Genomic DNA, 13,205 nt, shown 5'->3' with positions numbered 1-13,205 from the left:
TAGTCAACCAGAATCTTCCAGATCTGCTAGTCAACCAGAATCTTCCAGATCTGCTAGTCAACCTGAATCTTCCAGATCCGCCAGCCAGCCAGGATCTACCGGAGCCTACTACCTACCTGAGCTTCATCTCAGTACTGGGCTTCCTCTCAGTACTGGGCTTCCCCTCAGTTCCGGGCTGCCCCTCAGTTCCGGGCTGCCCCTCAGTTCCGGGCTGCCCCTCAGTCCCGAGCTGCCCCTCAGTCCCGAGCTGCCCCTCAGGCCCGAGCTGCCCCTCAGTCCCGAGCTTCCCCTCAGTCCCGAGCTTCCCCTCAGTCCCGAGCTGCCCCTCAGTCCCGAGCTGCCTCAGTCCCGAGCTGCCCCTCAGTCCCGAGCTGCCCCTCAGTCACGAGCTGCTCCTCAGTTATGTGGGGTTCTGGGTGAGGACTATTAGGCCATGGTCGGCGGCGAGGGTGGATTATCCCAGGACGCGAAGGGGAGGAACTAGGACATTAATGAAGTGGGGTCCACGTCCCGAGCCGGAGCCGCCACCATGGACAGACGCCCACCCGGACCCTCCCTATGGTTTTGAGGTGCGTCCGGGAGTCCGCACCTTGGGGGGTGGGTTCTGTCACGTCTCGATCAGAGTCAGGTGATTCTCGTTGTCTCGTTGTCTCGGATTGGGAACCGTATTTAGGTAGCCTGAGTTTCACTTTGTATTTCGTGGGTGATTGTTCCTGTCTCTGTGTAGTTTCACCAGATAGGCTGTAATAGGTTTTCGCATTCATTATTTTTTTTTGTATTCATAAGTTATTTTATATATCGTCATTAGTTTTCATTAAAGATCATGATTAACCACCACGCTGCATTTCGGTCCGACTCTCTTTCGACAAACGAAGAACGCCGTTACAATCCACAGTAAAACGAGTCCTATATCGACATAACTTGAAAGGCCGCTCAGCAAGTAAGAGGCCACTGCTCCAAAACCGCCATAAAAAAGCCAGACTACGGTTTGCAACAGCACATGGGGACAAAGATCGTACTTTTTAGAGAAATGTCCTCTGGCCTGATGAAACAAAAATAGAACTGTTGGCCATAATGACCATGTTTTGTTTGGAGGAAAAAGGGGGAGGCTTGCAAGCCGAAGACACCATCCCAACCATGAAGCATGGGGGTGGCAGCATCATGTTGTGGGGGTTCACTTCACAAAATAGATGGCATCATGAGGTAGGAAAATTGTGTGGATATATTGAAGCAACATCTCAAGACATCAGTCAGGAAGTTAAAGCTTGGTCACAAATGGGTCTTTCAAATTACCCCAAATGACCCCAAGCACACTTCCAAAGTTGTGGCAAAATGGCTTAAGGACAACAAAGTCAATGTATTACAGTGGCCATCACAAAGCCCTGTGACCTCAATCCTATAGAAAATGTGTGGGCTGAACTGAAAAAGTGTGTGCAAGCAAGGAGGCCTATAAACCTGACTCAGATACACCAGCTATGTCAGGAGGAATGGGCCAAAATTCACCAAACTTATTGTGGGAAGCTTGTGGAAGGCTACCTGAAACATTTGACCCAAGTTAAACAATTTAAAGGCAATGCTACCAAATACTAATTGAGTGTATGTAAACTTCTGACCCATTGGGAATGTGATGAAAGAAATAAAAGCTGAAATAAATAATTCTCTTTACTATTATTCTGACATTTAACATTCTTAAAATAAAGTGATGATCCTAAATGACCTAAAACATGTCCAACCACTCCTGTCCTTATTAATAATATTACTCAGCTCCATTGTGGATTCTGCTGTAGCAGAAACAGAGACAGGCGTCCTGACAATAACTGACACTAACTGGACGGTCACTATGGATGGAGAGTGCCTTCAGAATGTATTCATACTCCTTGACTTATTCCACATTTTGTTGAGTTACAGTCTGAATTCAAAATGAATTACATATATGTTTTTTTCTCACGCATCTACACATAATACCTCATAATGACAAAGTGAAAACATGTTTTTAGAAATGTTTGCAAATTAATTGAACATTTTTCTCATTTACATAAGTGTTCACACCACTAAATCAATACTTTGTAGAAGCACCTTTGGCAGTGATTACAGCTGTGAGTCTTTCTGGGTAAGCTTTCTACACCTGGATTTATATAATTTGTCCATTATAAATATTCTTCAAGCTCTGTCAAATTGGTTCTTGATCATTGTTAGACAAGAAGTGTCAGACCAATGCGCAGCGTGGTAGGTGTCCATATTGTATTTAACACGAATACTGAACACTTGAACAAAAACAATAAAACGACAAAAACGAACAGTCCTAAACGGTGCAGCAAAACACAGAACAGAAAATAATCAAGCACAACTCAAGGGTGAAAACAGGCTTCCTAAGTATGGTTCTCAATCAGGCTTCCTAAGTATGGTTCTCAATCAGGGACAATGATTGACAGCTGCCTCTGATTGAGAACCATACCAGGCCAAACACAGAAATCCCAAATCATAGAAAAAGGAACATAGACTGCCCACCCCAACTCACGCCCTGACCATACTAAAACTAAGACAAAACAAAGGAACTAAGGTCAGAACATGACAGGTACTCAGTAATGTGTTGTATTGGATTTGCCCCAAACACAACGCTTTGTATTCAGGACACATATTCCTTTAGTGCCTTGTTGCAAACAGGATGCAGGCTTTGGAATATTTTAATTCCGTTCAGGTTTTCTTTTTTTCACTCTGTCAATTAGGTTAGTATTGTGGAGTAACTACAATGTCCATCATTTTCTCCTATCACAGCCATTAAACTCTGTAACTGTTTTAAAGTCACCATTGGCCTCATGTTAAAATCCCTGAGAGGTTTTCTTCCTCTTCGACAACTGAGTTAGGAAGGATGCCTGTATCTTTGTCGTGACTGTGTGTATTGCTACACCTTCCAAAGTGTAATTAATGACTTCACCATGCTCAAAAGTATATTCAATGTCTGCTTTTTTTTACCCATCTACCAATATGTGCCCTTTGCGAGGCAGATAATTATATGTGTTGGGTACAGAGATGAGGTAGTTATTTAAAAATAATATAAAACACTATTATTACACACCGAGTGAGTCCATGCAAATTATTAGGTGACTTGTAATGCATGACTTGTTACTCCTGAACTTATTTCGACTTGCCATAACAAAGGAGTTGAATACTTACTGATTCAAGACATTTCAGCTTTTCATTTTTCATGAATTAGTAAACATAAAAAATTCCACTTTGACATTATGGTGTATTGTCTGTAGGCCAGTGACAAACTTGATCAATTTTCAATTTAGGTTGTAACACAACAAAATGTGGAGAAAGTCAAGGGGTGTGAATACTTTCTGAAAGCAATGTAAATGTTCCATATAGGGACAGACAGACAGACATACAGACAGACAGTGTAACTGTTGCCTCATAGTAATTATAAAAAGATTAATTTGAAGAATTTATCTGCACTGTATCTTTGTTAGCTAACGAGCCAGACAGTTTTAGAGGAATGATTCCATACATTTTTCAAATGAACTGCCAATATGCCAACATTCGATTCAACCAACGCAGTCAATCCACAACCATACACTGGCTGAAATCTACGGAATGGAGAAAATGGAATGGCATTAAACAACTGGAAACAAACAACTCTCTCTCTCTACAGCCAACCATTTTCCAGTTAGTATCTCAGTAAACCTCTAACCTTTCTATGTAAGTGTACAGTATTTATCTGTGTGTGTGTATATTTTACAGTGTAAAGGAGGGTAGCATGAAGAGGTACGTGTCTGTCCGTGAGGCGTTGGAGTTCCATGCGTATGTCTCTAACATTAGGTGGGAGGACTGCCTTCGTGAAAGTCTCCTTCTTTCTCCTCTGTAAATATACACACCATATACAGTATATTACACATAAACATGGAAATATTCATTTTCTCTTCTGTAAACACAGGTAACTGCCAAAATAATGGAAACACTTGAGTAAATGAGGGATCCAAAGTATATTGAAAGCAGGTGCTATTATTTTGGCAGTTACCTGGCAGTAACCTAATATCTGACTTTACCATTGACCTTGTGGATCTCCTCCCTCTAGGATGAGCTGCATGGCCAGACTTTTCAGGCTTTCTCTGTGGATCAGGGTGAGACCCAATCTCTCTCACACACACACACACACACACACACACACACACACACACACACACACACACACACACACACACACACACACACACACACACACACACACACTGAATGGTGTAAAGGATCCACACACAGAATCATACGTGTGTGCGTGTGCAGCGGACTCATGGGTATCCAAGGTGGGATTTGGGCGTGCTGTCGTGGGGCTCCTACCTCTCCTTTGCCATGGCAACACTTGTCACTGGGCTGCTCATGGGACCGGTTATTTACACACTAATAATACTTTCACTATGTTATGGTATTACTACTTTACTATTACTAAACACCCAACAGCCCAAAACAATTTAATCCATTTTAGAATAAGGCTGTAACGTAACAAAATGTGCTTTTGAAGGGTACTGAACATGTTGACAATGTCATCATTCGGAGAAAGATGCCAAATCACCTCTCCCTTACAACCTACTAGAGTATGTAGACACACAAACACACACTTCGATGAGTTTCTCTGCAGTGAAATGTGATCTTATGTAAGAGTGGGAGTAGGAGGATGGCTGCTATTTCGGGACTGGGCAGAGGAGACTGGAGAGGCATCAGGAGGACAGATGTGTGTGTGTGTGTGTGTGTGTGTGTGTGTGTGTGTGTGTGTGTGTGTGTGTGTGTGTGTGTGTGTGTGTGTGTGTGTGTGTGTGTGTGTGTGTGTGTGTGTGTGTGTGTGTGTGTGTGTGTGTGTGTGTGTGTGTGTGTGTGTGTGTGTGTGTGTGTGTGTGTGTGTGTGTGTGTGTGTGTGTGTGTGTGTGTGTGTGTGTGTGTGTGTGTGTGTGTGTGTGTGTGTGTGTGTGTGTGTGTGTGTGTGTGTGTGTGTGTGTGTGTGTGTGTGTGTGTGTGTGTGTGTGTGTGTGTGTGTGTGTGTGGGCTGCACTCAGCTTCTCTTGTGTAACCAGCTGTCTTCTAGCGAATAAAAGTTTGGAATTCAACTCCTGCCCACACTGACATTAACTTTGCCCTCTTAACTATCTTAATTCTAAACTTTTTTGAACCGTGGCACAACTTGATAGGATATAAAATTAACAGAATTTATTTTGTGGTAATGACTCCTATCTCATCTGATCCATACTGCACATTTCGAGTAAAACATTTTTTGGGGATTAAATTGGATTTATTTGAAATTGTTTTGATAGTTCCTTGCTCTTGATGGTTAATTTGTGTATATATATGTTTTTAGCTCTGGTAAAATAGGTCTCTAGTGTTGAACAATTTGAGCTACTGACGAGCGGTTTTCTGCATTGCAAAGGTGCAACCACGGACACAAAGCCATGCTCTGTTTGCTTCTATACATACAGTACCTGTCAAAAGTTTGGACACACCTACACATTACAGGGTTTTTCTTTATTTTTACTAGTTTTACTATTGTAGTTACCAAAAAAAGTGTTAAACAAATCTAAATATATTTTATATTTGAGAATCTTCAAAGTAGCCACCCTTTGTCTTGATGACAGCTTTGCACACTCTCTGAACCAGCTTCATGAGGAATGCTTTTCCAACAGTCTTGTAGGAGTTCCCATATATGCTGACCACTTGTTGGCTGCTTTTTCTTGACTCAGCGGTCCAACTAATCCCAAACCATCTCAATTGGGTTGAGGTCAGGTGATTGTGGAGGCCAGGTCATCTGATGCAGCACTCCATCACTCTCCTTGGTAAAATAGCCCTTATACAGCCTGGAGGTTTGTTTTTGGTCATTGTCCTGTTAAAAAACAAATGTTAGTCCCACTAAGCATAAACCAGGTGGGATGGGGTATCACTGCAAAATCCTGTGGTAGCCATGCTGGTTAAGTGTGCCTTGAATTCTAAATAAATCCCTGACAGTGTCACCAGCAAAGCACCGCCACACCATCACACCTCCTCCTCCATGCTTCATAGTGAGTGCCACACATACAGAGATCATCCATTCACCACCTCTGTGTCTCACAAAAACTTGGCGGTTGGAACCCAAAATATCAAATTTGGACTCAACAGACCAAAGGACAGATTTCCACCGGTCTAATGTCCATTGCTCGGGTTTCTTGGCCCAAGCAAGTCTTTTCTTCTTATTAGTGTCCTTTAGTAGTGGTTTCTTTGCAGCAATTCAACCATGAAGGCCTGATTCACGCAGTCTCCTCTGAACAGTTGATGTTGAGATGTGTCTGTTAATTGAACTCTGTGAAGCATTTATTTGGGCTGCTATCTGAGGTGCAGTTAACTCAAATGAATTTATCCTCTACAGTAGACGTAACTCTGGGTTATCCTTTGTTGTGGCGGTCTTCATGAGAGCCAGTTTCATCATTGTGCTTGATGGTTTTTGCAACTGCACTTGAAGAAACTTTCAAAGTTCTTGAAAAAGACCTTCATGTCTTTAATTAATGATGGACTGTTGTTTTACTTTACTTATTTGAGCCGTTTTTGCCATAATATGGACTTGGTCTTTTACCAAATAGTTCTTTCTTCTGTATACCACCCCAACCTTGTCACAACACAACTGATTGCCTCAAACGCATTAAGAAGGAAAGAAATTCCACAAATGAACTTTTAACAAGGCTCACCTGTTAATTGAAATGCATTCCAGGAGACTACCTCATGAAGCTGGTTGAGAGAATGCCAAGATGACTTCAAGGGTGACTACTTGGAAGAATCTCAAATATAGAATATATTTTGATTTGTTTAACACTTTTTTGGTTACCATATGTGTTATTTCATAGTGTTGATGTCTTCCCGATTACTCTACAATCTAGAAAATACAAAAATAAAGAAAAACCCTGGAATGAGTAGGGGTGTCCAAACATTTGACTGGTACTGTACATGTTATCCACCCAATCAAAGGATCAGAGAATGAATCTAGTATTGAAATCATAAGCTACAGCTCAGTAGCACTGCAGTGCAGTGCATAACATGTGGTGTGTATTTGACTCAATGAGAGAGAAAGACAATAGTTTAAATGTTAACATATTAATTTCTTCAAAAATGAAGGAGAAGCAAGAGAGAGAGAGAGGGCGAGAGAGAGCTAGCCATATTTCATATTTTTTTCACTTTCACTTACTATCAAATGCAGCTAGCTAGTTTAGCCTACTCAATCACCTGGTTCAACCAGAGAGTGATGCTATGTTACCTAGCTGGCACTGGAACTCAACCAAGCCAAGGTAAGCTTTTGGTTTTATTAATGTATTGCCACCGGGGCCCGCCAGTGTAACTGCTAAACTGCTTGCTAACTGTACTGTATGATTACAGAGGGTTTACTGATGTGTAAGTTCTGGTAGTTATGTTGACTTGATGTTAGCTAATATGGTGACAACGATATAGGCTGTGTGTAGCGGTTAGCGGTTATGATATGGCTTGGAAAGTTATTTTCACCTGGTCACAGACAGCTGATGTGTTGTGCACTGAAGTCCAAAAGCGAAGGGAAGAGGAGAGAGCATGGATGCGAGAAGGAATTATCCAACAATCACAGTGCTCATGCTGTTTGTATGAGGTTGCTATGAAAGTAGGGGTGTGCCGACATGGCCACCACACTCGTATCCATAAATTGCATGGTGGACGAGTAACTGGAAGGTTGCTAGATTGAATCCCCGAGCTGACAAGGTACAAATCTGTCGTTCTGCCCCTGAACAGGCAGTTAACCCACTGTTCCTAGGCAGTCATTGAAAATAAGAATTTGTTCTTAACTGACTTACCTAGTAAAATAAAGGTTAAAAAAAATAAACAAATAAAAAAAACTTAGGGTTGTTGTCTATGAAGTAGGAATGTCCGGGGGGGGTTGCATTTGCGGCAGACGCATTATAAATAAAGGCCAGAACAAGAAATGCGGCCCCAGAACACTAAACAAGATTTTAAAAATAAACATGGATTTTGTGATCAGTGGCAAAGCTGTGATGACTGAAATAACGGAAGCAGGACCTCGGCTGAAACATAGAGAAAGGGTAAAGCCACAATATACGATGCACCAAAAAAGTGGTTTCTAAGTGTGTATAGAACCCAAATACCGCCTGCAACTGTGCTGAAAGATCAAGTGATGATGTCGAATGGAGAGCAATGGGGGTATCAGTTTGATTACCTGGCCTGTAGAGTGAAGCTCTATACGGTAGCCGAAGGAGAAGAGTATACAGACCAGACTTTAGGAGTGGACTACGGGCTTGAAGACTGGACGGTTTTTCGCAAGGTTGTGTGTCCTGAACTGAGAGTTATCACAAAGGGGTATAGCTTGTTCACGGGCTACGAGACCCGTTGGGAAGGTACCCCTGACTCCTCAGGAAGAGTATTTCACAGGGTGAAAATACAAAGAAAGAATGGACTTCCATGTGGATGCGTGGAGTTCTATATCAGCAACGAGGAAACCCACAACCAAAACATTTGTGATGGTGGCTTGACTGGGGATTTTAGATTGCACATGCTTGTTCCTTTTAAAAGTTGGGATCTAATGGAATTGAAAATGTTCGAGTTGTTGGACGCTCTTTTTGTACAGAGCCAACAGCGGCAGAGCATTGTTCACCTAAGGAAGTGCATAATATATACGAATCCTGAGGATTATGATTCAAAGGAACCCCAAGAAGGTACATCCTCAGAAGAGTCAGCCCCCGAAGAAAACTAAGTACGCGGCTGCGTTAACCACGCCCTGATACCCAAAGGACTGGTTCAACAATAAAAGGAGTGCCCTTAAAGCCTCCAGTTCTTCATTTCAGCATATACCATGGATATTCAAACAACGTACCAGGACTCCGATACGTCATGGAGGCCAGACCCTAAGGACTCTAGGCCTCGCAGCCCACCAATCTACTCCCCCCAGCCAAGAACCACGACACCCCCTACATGTACACAGACTGAGGATGTGTTTTATGGGGTGGTCAGTACTATTTTTGTGGACACCATCAAGGCCTCTGTAGCCACACTTTTAGACGTGGTGATTGGAGAGTATATAAGAGAAAAATGCATCACCAACGAACAATCATGGTCCAAACATACCAAGACAGTCGTGAAGAGGGCACGACAACACCTTTTCCCCCTCAGGAGACTGAAAAGATTTGGCATAGGTCCCCAGATCCTCAAAAAGGTCTACAGCTGCACCACAGAGAGCATCCTGACTGGTTGCATCACCGCCTGGTATGCCAACTGCTCGACATCTGACTGTAAGGTGCTACAGAGGGTAGTGCGTACGGCCTAGTACATCACTGGGGCCAAGCTTCCTACCATCCAGGACCTATACACTAGGCGGTGTCAGAGGAAGCCCAAAAAATTGTCAAAGGCTCCAGTCACCCAAGTCATAGAATGTTCTCTCTGCTACTGCACGGCAAGCTGTCCCGGAGTGCCAAGTCTAGGACCAAAAGTCTCCTTAACAGCATCTACCCCCAAGCCATAAAACTGCTGAACAACTAATCAAATGGCCACCCGGACTATTTTACATTGACCCCCGTCCCCCATAGGTTTTTCCACTGCTGCTACTCGCTGTTTATTATCTATGCATAGTCACTTTACAAATTTCCTCGACTAACCTGTATCCCGCACATTGACTCGGTACCGGTATCCCCTGTATATAGCCTCATTATTGTTATGTACATTTGTGTTACTTTTTGATTGATCAGATTTTTAAAAAACTTTAGTTTATATAGGAAATATTTTAACTATTTCTTGAACTGCATTGTTGGTTCATTTGAAGGGATTGTAAGTAAGCATTTCATGCATAACATTTTCCATCAAGATAGAACTGCCAAAGGGGGAGGAGTTGCAGTCTACTGCAGAGATAGCCTGCAAAGTAATGTCATACTTTCCAGGTCCATACCCAAACAGTTCGACTACTAATTTTAAAACCTAAACTGGGATATGCTTAACACCCCGGCAGTCCTACAATCTAAGCTAGATGCCCTCAATCTCACACAAATCATCAAGGAACCCACCAGGTACAACCCTAAATCTGTAAACAAGGGCACCCTCATAGACATCATTCTGACCAACTGGCCCTCCAAATACACCTCCGCTGTCTTCAACCAGGATCTCAGTGATCACTGCCTCATTGCCTGTATCCGCTACGGAGCCGCAGTCAAACAACCACCCCTTATCACTGTCAAACGCTCCCTAAAACACTTCTGTGAGCAGGCCTTTCTAATCGACCTGGCCCGGGTATCCTGGAAGGACATTGACCTCATCCCGTCAGTTGAGGATGCCTGGTCATTCTTTAAAAGTAACTTCCTCACCATTTTAGATAAGCATGCTCCGTTCAAAAAACGCAGAACTAAGAACAGATATAGCCCTTGGTTCGCCAAGTCAACAAACAGGTCACTGACCATCTCGAATCCCACCGTACCTTCTCCGCTGTGCAATCTGGTTTCCGAGCCGGTCACGGGTGCACCTCATCCACGCTCAAGGTACTAAACGATATCATAACCGCCATCGATAAAAGACAGTACTGTGCAGCCGTCTTCATCGACCTTGCCAAGGCTTTCGACTCTGTTAATCACCATATTCTTATTGGCAGACTCAGTAGCCTTGGTTTTTCTGAGGACTGCCGTGCATGGTTCACCAACTACTTTGCAGACAGAGTTCAGTGTGTCAAATCGGAGGGCATGCTGTCCGGTCCTCTGGCAGTCTCTATGGGGGTGCCACAGGGTTCAATTCTCGGGCCGACTCTTTTCTCTGTATATATCAATGATGTTGCTCTTGCTGTGGGCGATTCCCTGATCCACCTCTACGCAGACGACACCATTCTATATACTTCCGGCCCGTCCTTGGACACTGTGCTATCTAACCTCCAAACGAGCTTCAATGCCATACAACACTCCTTCCGTGGCCTCCAACTGCTCTTAAACGCTAGTAAAACCAAATGCATGCTTTTCAACCGTTCGCTGCCTGCACCCGCACGCCTGACTAGCATCACCACCCTGGATGGTTCCGACCTTGAATATGTGGACATCTATAAGTACCTAGGTTTCTGGCTAGACTGTAAACTCTCCTTCCAGACTCATATCAAACATCGAAAATCAAATCTAGAGTCGGCTTTCTATTCCGCAACAAAGCCTCCTTCACTCACGCCGCCAAACTTACCCTAGTAAAACTGACTATCCTACCGATCCTCGACTTTGGCGATGTCATCTACAAAATAGCTTCCAACACTCTACTCAGCAAACTGGATGCAGTTTATCACAGTGCCATCCGTTTTGTCACTAAAGCACCTTATACCACCCACCACTGCGACCTGTATGCTCTAGTCGGCTGGCCCTCGCTACATATTCGTCGCCAGACCCACTGGCTCCAGGTCATCTACAAGTCCATGCTAGGTAAAGCTCTGCCTTATCTCAGTTCACTGGTCACGATGGCAACACCCACCCGTAGCACGCGCTCCAGCAGGTGTATCTCACTGATCATCCCTAAAGCCAACACCTCATTTGGCCGCCTTTCGTTCCAGTTCTCTGCTGCCTGTGACTGGAACGAATTGCAAAAATCGCTGAAGTTGGAGACTTTTATCTCCCTCACCAACTTCAAACATCTGCTATCTGAGCAGCTAACCGATCGCTGCAGCTGTACATAGGCTATCGGTAAATAGCCCACCCAATTTTACCTACCTCATCCCCATACTGTTTATATTTATTTACTTTTCTGCTCTTTTGCAAACCAATATCTCTACCTGTACATGACCATCTGATCATTTATCACTCCAGTGTTAATCTGCAAAATTGTAATTATTTGCCTACCTCCTCATGCCTTTTGCACACAATGTATATAGACCCTCTTTTTTTCTACTGTGTTATTGACTTGTTAATTGTTTGCTCCATGTGTAACTCTGTGTTGTCTGTTCACACTGCTATGCTTTATCTTGGCCAGGTCGTAGTTGCAAATGAGAACTTGTTCTCAACTAGCCTACCTGGTTAAATAAAGGTGAAATAAAAAATACATAAAAAATGGTAACAATTTGATTTGGTGAGGTGTACGTGGACAGAGGGGTGAGGAGAGGGACTGACGTCCTGAAGACCTTAGCTCTGTGGGATACCGCTGTCTTCTTTGGACGACCTGTACTCTGGGGGCTCGCCTGCCAGGTACAACTGTGTGTGTGGGCAGATGATGCCAATTACATTGATCATATGTGGTTGTTACCTACTTTAGTTGAGTGTCTGCTAAATAAGTGAAATGTAAAATGTGTGTGGGTGTTTGTAGGGAGATCAGGGTGTCAGTTATGTTCTGGAGCTCATGAGAGATGAGCTACATCTGGTGATGGCCCTGGCAGGTAACCACTCTATCCATAGCTAATTAAGCTACTCTGGCCCTTACCTCCTTGTCTCTTAATTCTAGCCCTCAACTCCAATCCTTTCATTTATCCAAGCATGTGTACTGCATACTTGGAATGTCTGAAAGTGGGTGTTGCAAAAGTGGGTGGATCAACAGTGATGTGTGTAACATCAGCACTCCGTTATTGGTTAGACAGGCCATATCCCGGTGCAATGGGTCAGCTTAATGTTAAAATAGCAGCCACCTGAAACAGTCGAGTGGAAACAAATCTGCCCAATTAGCTAATTCGCTTTACAGACACCAACTTCTGTTCATCCACCCTGTTCTTTCGCCATGTCAACTTTCAGACACACTCCACATATGCAGTTACCCATGACTGCATGTATCTGCACTGACCTGAGTTCAGAGGTGAGGGTTGAACTGTGTATTTTGTCTGCAGGATGTTGTTCTCTGGCAGAGGTTAAAAGATCCCTTGTCAGAAGACCTGAATTGACCTCCGGGATCTTAAGTGAAGAAGCTGAATTCTCTCACACACAAATTGGATTTCAAGGCACCAGCCATGTAACACCTGGATAAATTAATGATTTAATAAATTAGTCAATTGTAATGATCCTCGCTGCTTTTCAAGTTTCCAAAACACTACAAATCTGATGTAATAACCCTCATCACCTGGTATAATTTGCAGTGGTGGGAAAAGTACCCAATTTTCATACTTGAGTGAAAGTAAATATACATTTAATAGAAAAAGACTGAAGTAAAAGCCACCTAGTAAAATCCTACTTGAGTAAAAGGCAAAGTATTTGGCTTTAAATAAGTATCAAAAGTATAAATAATTTCAAATTCCT

The sequence above is a fragment of the Oncorhynchus kisutch genome, linkage group LG7 (assembly GCF_002021735.2).
Source record: "Oncorhynchus kisutch isolate 150728-3 linkage group LG7, Okis_V2, whole genome shotgun sequence".
NCBI classification, from domain to species: Eukaryota; Metazoa; Chordata; class Actinopteri; order Salmoniformes; family Salmonidae; genus Oncorhynchus; species Oncorhynchus kisutch.
The sequence above is the reverse complement of the archived record's forward strand: the minus strand, read 5'-3'. Positions refer to the sequence as shown.